Source organism: Vulpes lagopus, chromosome 10, assembly GCF_018345385.1.
Source record: "Vulpes lagopus strain Blue_001 chromosome 10, ASM1834538v1, whole genome shotgun sequence".
Lineage (NCBI taxonomy): Eukaryota > Metazoa > Chordata > Mammalia > Carnivora > Canidae > Vulpes > Vulpes lagopus.
In genome coordinates this window covers 104,508,939-104,523,496 of record NC_054833.1, presented here as the reverse complement: position 1 = coordinate 104,523,496, position 14,558 = coordinate 104,508,939, and the positions used below count along the sequence as shown (strand labels likewise).

Sequence of the window (14,558 nt, the reverse complement as noted above, 5' to 3'; positions counted from 1 at the left end):
CTCTCTCTCTCTCTCTCTCTATCTATCATAAATAAATAAAAACTTTAAAAAAAAAAAAAAAAAGCAGTGCTTAAGGGGAACACCAGGGTGGCTCAGAGGTTGAGCGCCTGCCTTTGTCCCAGGGTGTGATCCTGGAATCCCCAAACGAGTCCCATGTCGGGCTCCCCTTGGAGAGCCTACTTCTCCCTCTGCCTGGGTCTCTGACTCTCTGTCTCTCATGAATAAATAAATAAAATCTTTTTAAAAAAATAGCAGTGCTTAAGGGGAAATTTACAACACTAAATGCTTGTATTAGAAAAGGTCTCAAATTAGTAATCTAAGCTACCACCTAAGGAACTATAAAAAGAGCTGTATTAACCCAAAGCAACCAGAAGAAAATAATAAAAACAAGGCTAAATAAATCTGAAGCGGAAAACTACAGAAAAATAAACAAAACCAAATTCTGGTTATCTAGGGAAAAAAATTTTTTTTAAGATTTTATCTACTTTAGAGGACACAGAGCAGGAGCAAGGGGCAGAGAGAAACGGGTAGCCTGACTTAATCTGGGAACTCCAGGATCATGACCTAAACTGAAGGCAGACACCAAGGAGACTGCCTTCAGCTCAGGTCGTGATCTTGGGGTCCATGGATAGAGATCTCTCTGCATCGCAAGGAGCCTGCTTCTCTTTCTACCCCCCGCCCCCAGGCATGTGTACAGTTTCTCTCTCAATAAATAAACTTTAAAAAAAAATTGATAAATCTTGGGGCACCTGGCTTGACACAGTCAGTAGAGCACAGGACACTTATCTCGGGGTGGTGAGCTCAAACCCCATGTTGAGCATAAAGATTATCTTTAAAAATTGATAAATCTATAGAAAAGGGACAAACTGTCAGGAATGAAGGGTGGAATGAATATCATTACAAATCCTAGAGATATTAATGAAAAGAGGAATTAGCAACTTTCCTCTATAAATTCAAAAAACAACAGACAAATCTCGGAAACTCAACTTACCAAAACTGACAAAGAAATAGAAAATGTAATTACTCCATACACATAACAAAAATTGAATCTAAAATTAAAAAACATTCAAAAGGAAAAAAAACTCAGGCCCAGGTGGCTTCTCTATTAAACACTTAAGAATTTTCTATCAATCATCTACAGAAAATTAATACCAGTATCACATGAACCCTCACACCTTGTAAGGCTGGTATGAGAATTAAATGATAAATGGGGTTTTTATATGTTTTAGGTTGAAATAAAATATTTAAAGTATGCTTTGTATGTTTTCTCCCCAGCTTTGACTTTTTTGACTAACCTGTTTCAAAGTCATTGGAAGACTTCAACTGTAATCAGTATAGTTGCTTGAAGTCAAAGCTTCTTTTTTTTTCCTTTGGTCAAACCTATTTCTGCGGTTCCATTGTTTTTCCCACACTGCCAGGCACAGAGCTTTGTACAAAGCTGTCACTATTGTTAATTAGTAAGAAATTTAAATAAAAATAACATTCTTTGTTTTAATTCCACTGACTTAATTTTTGTTTTAGGTTTAAGGAAAAAATAATAATTTGCCAAAGTATTTTGTTAACTTAAGTTTCAAGAATTTTCTTTCTTTTAAGTTTTTAATTTCTGTTTTTAGTAATCTCTACAACCCATCCTGGTGCTCAAACTCACAACCTGGAGATCAAGAGTCTCACGCTCTTCTGACTGAACCAGCCAGGTACCCCTAAGTTTCAAGGATTTTCAGTTTTCAGAAACTAGATTCCTGTTCTACAAAAACCATGAATCATTAAAGATAATGCATTAAGCCACAAAGGCAACAACTAAAGATCCTAAATAATTATCAATATATGAAACAAGTCATTAGACCCCAAACTAGTCTAATGCAAAATACCAACTCCATTACCATTTCAGGATTTGAACCTGTTTCCAAAGCTAAATACCATAATCTTTGTACATGGCATGATTAGGAATATTAAATATAGGAACAATCTGAAAGTTAATAAAATATTCTGGTCAAGTTAACTGTTCTATATATATGCAAACATCCACATAAGTAAAACATATGAACAAATAAATATATGTATATGTGAGTGTGTGTAGGTATATATATGCACCATATACTAATACTGTACAACACATTTAAAATTCCTTTTATGATTCACAGATTATTCTAAGATGTTATGCCTCAACATGTTTACTGTCATGCATTCACTCACCGTTTGTTGTGTGCTCTTCTATCAAGCACTGTGCTAAGCCACCACAGAAAGACACATTATAAGACCTCGCCCTAAAGTTTCAAAGATCTTACAAGCTAATGAGAAAGACAAAAAACAACTGTAAGACATGTAAATGACTGTAACATAAATCCTAGGAAATGATTATGAACTAGTAATTACGAAACTAGTTCATACATAGGCATACCTTTTTTTATCGCACTTCTGCATTTTTTACAGATTAAGGTTTGCAACCCTGCATCCAGCCAGTCTATCAGCACCATTTTTCCAAAAGCGTTTGCTCAATCCATGCCTGTGTCACATTTTGGTAATTCTCACTCACAATATTTCAACCTTTATTATTATTACATGTTACAGTGATCTGTGACCACAGATCCTTGATGTTACTATTGTAAAATTGTAACTGGAGTGCCACCAACCACTCCAATGTAAGACAATGAACTTTACTGATTTATGTGCATGTTCTGATTGTTCCACCCGTCTCTCTCTCTCTGCTTAGGCATCCCTATTTCCTGAGAAACAATACTGAAATTAAGCCAATCAACAACCCTATAATGGTCTCTAACTGCTCAGCACAGAGACCAACATGGGGCTTGAACTCACCACCCTGAGATCAAGACCTGAGCTGAGCTCAAGAGTTGGATTGCTTAATCGACTGAGCCACCCAGGTGCCCTTTAAACAAGATTTTATTTTTCAAAAAATTTTATTTATTTATTTATTCATGAGACACAGAGAGGCAGAGACACAGGCAGAGGGAGAAACAGGCTCCTTACAGGACTCCAATGTGGGAATCAATCCCCAGACCAAGATGATGCCCCCAGGTATCCCTAAACAACAGATTTTAAATGTAGACAAAACAGCCTTATACTGGAAGGAGATGCCATCTAGGACTTCCATACTCAGAGAGAAGTCAATGCCTGGATTTACAGCTTCAAAGGACCCAGTAACTCTTGTTAGAAACTAATGCAGCAGGCAGCCCAGGTGGCTCAGCGGTTTAGCACGGCCTTCGGCCCAGGGTGTGGTCCTGGGGTCCCGGGATAGAGTCCCATGTCAGTCTCCCTGCATGGAGCCTGCTTCTCCCTCTGCCTGTGTCTCTCAAGAATAAATAAATGAAAAAAAAAAATCTTAAAAAAAAAAACAAAGCTAATGCAGCCAGTGACTAAGTTGAAGCCAATGCTCATTTACCATTCTGAAAATCCTACAGCCCTTAAGAATTATGCTAAATCCACTTTGCCTGTGCTCTATAAATGAAACAACAAAGCCAGAATGACAGCACATGTTTACAACATGGTTTACTAAAGATATTAGGCCCACCATTGAGACCTACTGCTCAGAATAAAAAAGATTCCTTTACTGTTCACTGACAAGACACCTGGTCACCCACGAGCTCTAATGGAGATGTAGGAGATTAACGTTTTCATGCCTGATAACACAACATCCATTCTGCAGTTCATGGATCAAGGAGTAATTTCAACCTTCGAGTCTTTTTAAGAAATATATCCTACAGGGACGCCTGGGTGGCTCAATGGTTTGGGTGTCTGCCTTCGGCTCAGGTCGTGATCCTAGAATCTGGGGTTGAGTCCTGCATCAGGCTCCCTGCATGAAGCCTGCTTCTCCCTCTGCCTGTGTCTCTGCCTCTCTCTCTCTCTCATGAATGAATAAATAAATAAAATCTTAAAAAATATATATATATATCTTACATGGCTAGAACTGCTATAGATTGTGATTCCTCTGATGGATTTGAGCAAAATCAATTGAAAACCTTCTGGAGGGATCCCTGGGTGGCGCAGTGGTTTAGCGCCTGCCTTTGGCCCAGGGCGCGATCCTGGAGACCCGGGATCGAATCCCACGTCGGGCTCCCAGTGCATGGAGCCTGCTTCTCCCTCTGCCTATGTCTCTGCCTCTCTCTCTCCCTCTCTCTGTGACTATCATAAATAAATAAATAAATAGGGATCCCTGGGTGGCGCAGCGGTTTGGCGCCTGCCTTTGGCCCAGGGCGCGATCCTGGAGACCCGGGATCGAATCCCACATCAGGCTCCCGGTGCATGGAGCCTGCTTCTCCCTCCGCCTGTGTCTCTGCCTCTCTCTCTCTCTCTCTGTGACTATCATAAATAAATAAAAAATTTAAAAAAAATAAAATAAAATAAATAAATAAATAAAAAAAAAGAAAACCTTCTGGAAAGAATTCACCACTCTAGATGCCATTAAGAACATTTGTGATTCATGGCAAGAGAGCAAAGTAACAATATTAACAAAAGACTGGAAAAAATTCCAATCTTCATGGATGACTTTGAGGGGTTCAAGATTTCAGTGAAGGAAGTTACTATAAATGTAAAAATAGCAAATTAACTAAAATTAGAAGTGAAGCCTGAAGATGTGACTGAATTGCTGAAATTTCACGATAAAACCTTGACGAGAAGTTGTTTCTTGGGGTACCTGGGTGGCTTAGTCAACTAAGTGTCTGCCTTAGGCTCGGATAGTGATCAGAGTCCTGGGATAGAGCCTCAAGTTGGGCTCCCTGCTCTATGGGGAGCCTGCTTCGCCTTCTCACCTCTGCCTGCCCCTTGCCCTGCTTGTGCGCTCTCACTGTTAATGTTGAAGTTGTTTCTTATGAATAAGCAAAGAAAGTAGTTTCTTGAGATGAATTCTATTCCTAGTGAAGATGCTGTGAAGATTGATGAAATGGTAACAAAGAATTTAGAATATTACATAAATCACCAACAGGGTTTGACAGGACTCAACTTTTGAAAAAAGTTCTATGGTGCATATAATGTTATCAAACAGTATGATACACTGAGAAACTTCATGAAAGGAGTCAACTGATGCAAAAAAAAAAAACTCCATTAAAAAAAAAAAAACAACAACTCCATTATTGTCTTATTTTAAGAAACTGCCAGGGCTTCCACTTCACCCAGATCAGTAAGGAGCCATCAACATGGAGGGAAGACCCCCACCAGCATAAGGTTACAATTTCTGGGTTAACCTTTTCTTAGCAATAAAATATTTTTAAATTAAGATAGGCACATTTTTTTGTTAGACATAATGCTACTGCACGCTTAACGGGCTACAATAAAGTGTAAACATTATTATATGCACTTTGAAAACAAAACAAAACAAAAGTCAGGGGCTCCTAAGTGGTTCAGCCAGTTAAGTCTGTCTTTGGCTCAAGTCATGATCCCAGGAGCAGGGAGCCTGCATTTCCATCTTCCTCAGTAGGCCCCCCTGCTTGTGCACTCAAACGCACACCTTCTCTCAAATAAATAAATCTTAAAAAAAAAAAAAAAAAGTTAAAAAATTCATTTGACTCACTCTATTGCGATATTCACTTTATTATAGTGGTTCAGAACAGAGGGATCCCTGGGTGGTGCAGCAGTTTAGCGCCTGCCTTTGGCCCAGGGCATGATCCTGGAGACCTGGGATCGAATCCCACGTCGGGCTCCCGGTGCATGGAGCCTGCTTCTCCCTCTGCCTATGTCTCTGCCTCTGCCTCTCTCTCTCTCTGTGTGTGACTATCATAAATAAATAAATTAATTAAAAAAACAAAAAAACTCCACAGAACAGAACCCACAATATCTCCAGGGTATGCCTGTACTGATGTACTATTTTCATTGGTATACCAACACTATGTCACACACTGGCCTCATGTGCCCTTATTGGCTCTACCAACTCACTTGATCCCACTCAACTTTGGAACAAATCTATCCAGTCTCTCTTTTATCATTCAGTTCTAGGAGCTCTGTTTTTCTTTCTTTTTTGGGGGGAGAGCCTTTTAAAGAAGAATTCTCTTTATTCTGAATAAGGGAAAGTATAAAACCATGAATCGAGTCATTCCTCATGTTACTTGGTGAGAAAGGTGAGACTGCTGCAACTCACACCTGCTGCCCAAAACTGTGAAGCTGTCCAGAGGTGGTAATCCTAAAAGCTCTATTTAAAGTAGTTAAAACAGAAAAAAAAAAAAAAAAACAAAACTGAAGTCCTAAGAGACAAGCCTAAGAGTAGCTCCAAAAACTACCAAGTGGGAAAAAGAGGTAGCAGGGTCAACAGTGACTAGAATGATAGTACGCAGTATAAAAGAAACCTTTTGTATTTACAATGTATTATTTTAGAAACGCCTGGGAGGCTCAGCTGTTGATAGAGGGCCTTCAGCTCAGGGAATGATCCTGGGATCAAGTCCCACATCCAGCTCCCTGCATGGAGACTGCTTCTCCCTCTGCCTGTGTCTCTGCCTCTCTCTCTCTCTCTGTGTGTGTGTGCGTGTGTGTGTGTCTTTCATGAATAAATAAATAAAATCTTAAAAAAAAAAAACCAACTTTACTGTATTTTCACACTGTCAACTGTTATCAAACCTTCACTGATCAAATTAATCAAGATTAAAAAGTTAATAAAATAAAGGGTCACGAGACCAGTAGCATCATGTGTAACACAAAAGAAAAGTACAGACTACAGAAAGCAGAGACCATCATATATTCTGGAAGCTATAAATATTGAAATGTGTAGATATAAAAAAAAAAAAAAATGAAATGTGTAGATATTATGAAAGTATTTTTGTCTTGTTTCAACAAAATAAATATTAAAAAAAAAAATCACAGGAGTCACTGGGTATACATCTCACCAACAGTTTTTCCTCATATTTTTACACAGTTGTAATCATGGACTCTGACACTACTGAACCCGGCCTTTTATCATGTAACATAGTATCTGTTATGCTACAGTCTTTAGTTTTATTTTAATGGCTAATATTCCAGAGTAGTAATTTTCAAATTATTTCCCCAACTGACATCTGTCATATAAATGATGCTGAAATTAGTATTGATGTGCAAACTAATGCACACAAAAACTTTTTCCGTATTTGAAATTATTTCATTAGACTACACCCCATTTTCTATTTTTAAAATCAGAAGAGACTACCTACAGCTGGGACTTGATTCTAATTTTAAATGAATGAGAACTTAAGCCTAGAGTTGGGGATTCCGGAGGCTCCTGATCACTTAGAAGCCCAGAGGCACAGGAAGAAAGTAAAAACAAATCATTTGGACAAAACAGTAACAGTACTTTGAAAATGAGAGCCAATGCTAACATTAAAGTTTTTCTTTTTTTTTTTTTTTTTTTTTAAGATTTTATTTATTTATTCATGAGAGACAGAGAGAGAGAGAGAGAGAGAGAGAGAGAGAGAGAGGCAGAAAGACACGGGCAGAGGGAGAAGCAGGCTCCATGCAGGGAGCCCGACGTGGGACTCCATCCCGGTCTCCAGGATCAGGCCCTGGGCCGAAGGCGGCGCTAAACCGCTGAGCCACCCGGGCTGCCCACATTAAAGTTTCAAAACATTCTTTTACCTTCTAAGAAAAGGGTATCACGAAGTCCTTTTATTCCCAGTGGATGTGCTTCTGAGGAAGTTGTAAAAACAAAATTTCCGACGGACTACTGGACTGTAGGTAAAGGAGTCAAAGGCTTCTCCGTGCCTACGCCCACTCACAGGCAAGTCAACTACTGTTTTATTAAACACACGCACAAGGAGAGATCTAAACCAAATTGGCCCCGAACTGATCGTTGTTGAAGCTAAATGAGGAGAGAATTCATTACTACCCTTTAGTCTGCATGAAATTTCAATACAAAGTTAAACGCATAACCCAGAACAAAGAATCACAACCCCCCCCCCCCGAAAAGAGTGATTTATAAGCGGCTTTTAATTTTAATGAAGGGGCTGTGCCTTTCCTACCTCCTAATGGTAAACGGACCCTCTGTGGATCCCGATCCCGGCGAAAGTTTACGCGGCTGAGTTTGAAGCCCTGAGCTCCAGCAGCCCGGAAGAGAGAGCGGAGGATACGGAGAGGAGCGAGACGAGAGGGCCTCGGGCTCCTCACAGGGTCTCCCCTACCACACGGGGGGCAAAGACCGCTGCTCGCGGAAACTACGGAGGAAGGCCGACTCCCTCCGGCCGATGGAGCGGTCAACGCAGACCCCGACCTTCCCGGAGCCTCTCGGACCAGTCCAACAGGGCACAGGGTGTCACCCCGAGATCGCAGGCCGAGCCCCGTCACCAACAGGCGCCGAGGCCGCGGCGTTTCCGCCTCGGGGGAAGAACGCTTCCAGGCAGGAAGCACAAGAGGAAAGTTCCGCCGCCTCAAGTATCCGGGGCCAGCGGTCTCCACGCGGCTCGCGGCCCCGCCACGCCCCCAGCCCCCGCCTCAAGCGGCCTCCCGCGCCGCGGACCTCCGGCCTGACCCCCAGACCCAGGATCCTCCCTTTTCTCCTCACCTGCCACCTCAGGGTCGTCTGAACCCAGACTGGGGAACTCCTAAATCCAGAGCTCAGCGCGAGGAGAAAAACAAAGACCCTTAACGATAAGACTGCCGATAAGACTCACCTGGCTGAATCCAGGCGTGAAAACGGCTGACACCGACTCGGTTCTCAAAGCTCAGCATCCAAAATGGCGGCTCCCTCGGCCTCAGCACAAGCAAGCGCGGGCGGAGGGATCCGCGGGGGGGGGGGGGTCAGCTAGCCACGCCCCCCTACCCAGGGATTGGCTGCGAGCCGGCCGCTCCCGGAACTCACGTCCTGAGGGACTCGAGGCTCCCTCATTCGGGTCCCTTCGGAGCGGGCGCGATGGGGACTACTTCCCGCGGCGGAGGCATGGGTGGTGACGTGCGCCGACGTCACGCCACCTACGTGATCGTCACCTGGTGGCGGCGCGCCCTCTCTCGCAGGGAGGCGGGCTGCAGTAGTTTGCTCACCTGCTTTGTGCCCGGTGCTTTTTTTTTTTTTTTCCGGATTTTTCCCAGTCCCTCGAAAACCCAGCTCCAGTATTAACCTTTTAGATACCCGGAGTTCGCTCCCCGCTATTTGCTCCCGGCCTTGGGTCAACTCCAGTCGCCCCAAGGGCTTTCCTGCCGGGCGTCGGGTTCTTCCCTCCCGAGGCAGCGACTGAGCGGGTTTCCGACCCTTCCTCCTATTCCCTTACTTGCCCACCCTCACTCCATCCATGTCCTCCAATAGCCCTGCCCCTCTTTTATTTTTTTTCCCAGCCCCTCTTTTAAACCAAATCTGATTGCTCTTTCAGCCAGAATCTCTTTATTATTTAATTCACTGATGTTTTGTCAAACACCACGTTCTCCGGAGATTTACCTTATCTCTCTGCCATCTCTGTGCTAAATGAAACTTCCGTTTACTTTTGTTTTTCCCTTGAAAACCAGTCTCCCCGTTTACCGAAGGAAGGGCGCCTCCTCGGCTCTTGGCTTCTAGGGGACGTAACCCTGCCCCCTGCTGTCGAGGCCGCGTCCACCGGGACCGAAGCTGTGGTTTGCGAAATTGTAATGCGGGCACAGGACCAGGATGGAGCTACACATTACTGTATGTTTATATGGACTCGGTAATGCTGTGTGTTTATCACCACTTGAAATATTTCTTTAAAAAGCCGTTCCCAGAACCTCAAAATACAGTGTGTGTGGTTCCTTTCAAATGTGTAGATGTGTTTTTCCCCCCTGTAAATGCGTGCAAATGTAATTGAAGTCTGTTGTGCAGTAGGATAATGGCAACCGTAAAGATGGGAGTGAGGCGGAGGGCTCGAATCTAAAAAGCCTTAGAGACCTTGCAACCAAAGGTAAGGAAGGTGTGTGGATCTTGTTTAAGGGTTCAACCCAACCAACTATATAAAAGACATTTTTGGGACAATTGGGGAATTTAGATGATGGACCAGGTATTTGCATGATACCAACTAACCAAAGAATTGTTATTCTGTTAAGCATGAAAATGGCATTGAGATTTTGTAAGAAAATGTCCTTTTAAAAATGTTTAGACCGGGATCCCTGGGTGGCACAGCGGTTTAGCGCCTGCCTTTGGCCCAGGGCGCGATCCTGGAGACCCGGGATCGAATCCCACATCGGGCTCCCGGTGCATGGAGCCTGCTTCTCCCTCTGCCTGTGTCTCTGCCTCTCCCTCTCTCTGTGACTAACATAAATAAAATAAAATTCTTTAAAAAAAAAATGTTTAGACCATGAATTCCTTGCATAGGGGTAAAATGGGGCAAGGATTGTGATGATTGTGTAACTGAATGAGTTAGTGTTGTACGATTCTCTCTACGTGTAAGTATGTTTTAAAATGTTCATAGTGGGATCCCCGGGTGGCTCAGCGGTTGAGCATCTATCTTCAGCCCAGGGCGTGACCCTGGGGTCTCGGGATCGAATCTGACGTCGGGCTTCCTGCATGGAGCCTGCTTCTCTCTCTGTGTGTGTTTCTCATGAATAAATAAATAAAATATTTAAGAATAATAAAATAAAAATTAATAATAAAAGAAAGAAAAGCAGAATAAAGGGGATTGAATTTAACACCACTTTTTTTTAAGAGTAAAAATATGTTTGTTTTTACCAATTTGAGAGTACATATGTGGGTGTTAGTGAAAATGCCTATGCCATTATTAATTTTTAAAAATACATTATTAGGGGATCCCTGGGTGGCTCAGCGGTTTAGCGCCTGCCTTTGGCCCAGGGCGCGATCCTGGAGTCCTGGGATCGAGTCCCACGTTGGGCTCCTGGCATGGAGCCTGCTTCTCCCTCCTCCTGTGTCTCTGCCTCTCTCTCTCTCTGTCTATCTCTATCATAAATAAATAAGTAAATAAATAAATAAATAAATCTTTTAAAAATACATTATTAAAATTTGTGTTTTTATTTTAAATTTAATACAAATAGGATAATAACATGCACACTATTCGGTAAACCTGCTTTTTGGGGCCCCTGGGTGGGTCTGACTTTATGTGTCTGTGGTTGGTTCAGGTCATAATCCCAGGGTCCTAAGATCGAGCCCTATGTTGGACTCCTTGCTTGGCAGGGAGCCTGTTTCTCCCTCTCCCACTGCCCCCCATTCTTGCTCTCTCTCTCTCTCACTTTCTATCTCAAGTAAATAAAATTTTTTGAAAAACCTGCTTTCTATATTTTTAAATAAAGATTTTATTTATTTAAGAGAAATAGCAGGGGAAGGGGCAGAGGAAGAGAGAGAGAGAGAGAAAGAATCTCAAGCCGACTATGTGTTAAGCTTGGAGCCCCGTGTGAGGCTTGATCTCATAACCCAGAGATCATGACCTAAGCTGAAATCAACAGTCAGACACTTAAATGACTGAACCACCCAGGCACCCCAAACCTACTTTTTATACTTGATATACTCTGCATATTTTTTAAAGATTTTATTTTTAAGCAATCTCTTAGCCCAGGTGGAACTTGAAATTAGAATCCTGAGATCAAAAGTTGCGTACTTTACTGACCAAGCAAGCCAGGACCCCATTCTACATATCTTTTTTTCTGTCAGTACATACCGATCCATTTTAACCATGGAAGCAGATATACCATAATTCAGCCAAATGTCTTATGAGTATTTAGGTTGATTCCAATAATGTTCTGTAATGTTCTATAGTGAATATCCTTCTAAGTATGTATGTGCATATGGTCAGACTATTTTTCTTTTCAGATCACTTATTAAAGACAGAGTCCCATAAGTGGCATTGGTAGGTCAAAGGATATGCATATTTAAAAATTTGGTTCCCATGTTATGTGTCCCCCAAAATGCATATGTTGAATTGCTAACCCCCAGGACCTCAGATTGTGACCTTATTTGGAGAATGGGTCTATACAAAGCAAGTCAAGTTAAAATGAGGTCCCTAGAGTGGCCCCTAATCCAATGACTTATATCCCTATGAAAAGGTAAAATTTGAAGACAGATACACACTCAGGGGGAACACCAAGTAAAGATGAAGGCAGAGATGCAGGTGAAGCATCTACAAACCAAGAAACACCAAAGATTGCCAGCAAACCACCAGAAGCTAGGGAAAGGGCCTGGAACCAATTCTTTCTTAAAGCCCTCAGAAGACACTAACTCTATTAACGCCTTGATCTAGGACTTCTAGTCCCCAGAATCATGAGACAATAAATTTCTGTTAAGTGACTGCGTTTGTGGTAATTTGTTAAAACAGGCCTACCAAACTAGTACAACCCATTACCAAACTTCTCTCCCAAAAGGTGCTATTATTTTATCTTCCTAGTAATAGTGTATGAGAATGCCCATTTCCTCGTACTCCCCAACTATAGGCACTGTCAATCTTTCTAATCTTTTTGAAACTAAGAAATTATTTTACTTTGCATATTGTTGAACATTAGTGAGATTGACTAGCTTGTAAATAGTATGCTCATTGTGGTCTTCTCATTTTCCTAATGGTACAGATAAACTTTTAAAATAAATTTTTTACAGTAATGCATAAATAGCCAACCACACACACACACACACACACACACACAGCTGAAAAAGATGTTAGAATAATCATTGTTATCAGATTCTGGTGCTTTTGAGAAAGTTACTTAATTCTCTATGCTTCAGTTTCCTCATCTGTAAGATGGGAATAATATCACCTACATTAATAAAGTTGTTATGAGGATTAAGTGGGTTAATTACATAAAGCTTTTAGAATACCATATTAAACAGATAATGTTAAATGCTTTCAAAATCCTTCCAAGTGATATTATGTGCATGTAAAACCATATGTATACACATGCCCTTTTTTACAGATGTAGTAGCATTATGTACACTATACTGTAACTTGTACTATAACATACAAAGATATATATCTTGGAGATTGTTCCATATCAGTAGGTATCAATAATTCTCATTCTTTTAAAGAACTACATAATCCAATATATATGTGTACCATAATTTTTAAGCACTGTTCTGTTGGTGGGAATTCAGGTTATTTCCAATATTCTGCCTCTATAAACACTGCTGCAATGACTAGATATTGGCTAGCATGGATTGTATTTAATAGGTAAATTCCCAAAGGCAGAACTGCATCAAAGGGTAGGTACATTTTTAATGTGAAGAGATTTGCCAGCTCACCCTTGACAGAGGAAACATCAATTTACATCGCCACTGATGTATGAGAGTGTTTATTTCCCCATGCCCTCAGTAGCACAGTGTGTTTGGATAACTTTTGGAGTACTTGACATTATTGCAACCTCGTTCAAACCATGAAAGATGAGTGAAAAGAGTCATGGAGCCCATGTCTTGCTAAAAGTCACACAACTCATTTAGAAAAATTGCTTCCTAATTGCTATTTAGATCCTATAGTACACCTAGGTGGCTCAGCGGTTGAGCGTCTGCCTTCAGCTCAGGGTGTGATCTCGGAATCCCAGGATCCAGTCCCACATCGGGCTCCCTGCATAAAGCCTGCTTCTCCCTCTGCCTGTGTCTTTGCCTCTCTCTGTGTGTCTCTCTCTGTCTCTCTCGTACCATGTCAGGCTCCCTGCATGGAGCCTGCTTCTCCCTCTGTCTCTGTCTCTCTCTATGTGTTTCTCATGAATAAATAAAATCCTTAAAAAGAAAAGAAAAATTGCTTCCTACCCAGCAGTTGCTTCAATTCAGCATTCATCATCTGTTTCTGTCCTGTATAATTATTTAGATCCTATAGTACATCAGTGTATTTTTTTTAAGAGTTTATTTATTCATGGGATCCCTGGGTGGCGCAGCGGTTTGGCGCGTGCCTTTGGCCCAGGGCGCGATCCTGGAGACCCGGGATCGAATCCCACATCGGGCTCCCGGTGCATGGAGCCTGCTTCTCCCTCTGCCTGTGTCTCTGCCTCTCTCTCTCTCTTTGACTATCATAAATAAATAAAAATTTAAAAAAAAAGAGGAAAAAAAGATTTTATTTATTCATGAGAGACACAGAGAGAGAGGCAGAGACACAGGCAGAGGGAGAAGCAGGCTCCATGCAGGGAGCTCAACGTGGGACTCCATCCCAGCTCTCCAGGATCAGGCCCTGGGCTGAAGGCGGCGCTAAACCACTGAGCCACTCGGGCTGCCCACATCAGTGTAAATTGTGCCAGTGTCCTTGGCTGAACAGACCAGTTTCATTCAGAAGCAAAACATAACTGAAAAAAATCAAACTGACTCACATTATTTTGTTTGAAAATCCTGTTTTGCTGTTAGGATAAAAATCAATACATAACATTTCTTTGGTTAACTAACCAGTAACTCTTTTTTGTGTACATGATGATAACTAGGGGCCATGACATACACCTGATACAGTGCTTGAACGTAATAGAATAATGTTCCATGGCAGGCCTGCAGGCCAGGATCAGTCAGGGCTGTTTCTGTACAGTCCCTCCAGCTAAATATGGTTTGTACAGGGTTAATGGATTGCAAAAACAAAAAACAAAACAAAGGGAAAGAAGAATATGTGACAGAATCCTGATGTGCCCACAAAGCCTAAAATATTGATAAATTGGCCCTTTACAGAAAAGTTTTGCTGACTGCTGCAATAGAAGAAAATACTACACATCCTGTAAAGAGAGAAGGGTAAGATGATGGGCAGAAA

At 41.8% G+C, this 14,558-nt stretch overlaps 1 protein-coding gene across 4 annotated transcripts in view; it reads right to left on the bottom strand.

Annotated features, from left to right (window-relative positions):
* IST1 (IST1 factor associated with ESCRT-III) overlaps positions 1–8,725 on the bottom strand; it is a 33,884-nt gene extending 25,159 nt beyond the window's left edge. Inside the window, exons 1-2 of one of the 4 annotated variants that reach the window (XM_041770673.1) lie at positions 8,577–8,630; positions 7,546–7,768 (exon numbers count right to left, since the gene is read on the bottom strand). The gene's annotated coding sequence lies outside the window, so the exon portion shown is untranslated. Of the gene's footprint in view, positions 1–7,545; positions 7,769–7,928; positions 8,363–8,576 lie in introns of those variants that run through there. The other 3 variants (XM_041770675.1, XM_041770672.1, XM_041770674.1) reach the window with 3 other exon arrangements.
* Positions 8,726–14,558: the final 5,833 nt, after the last annotated feature.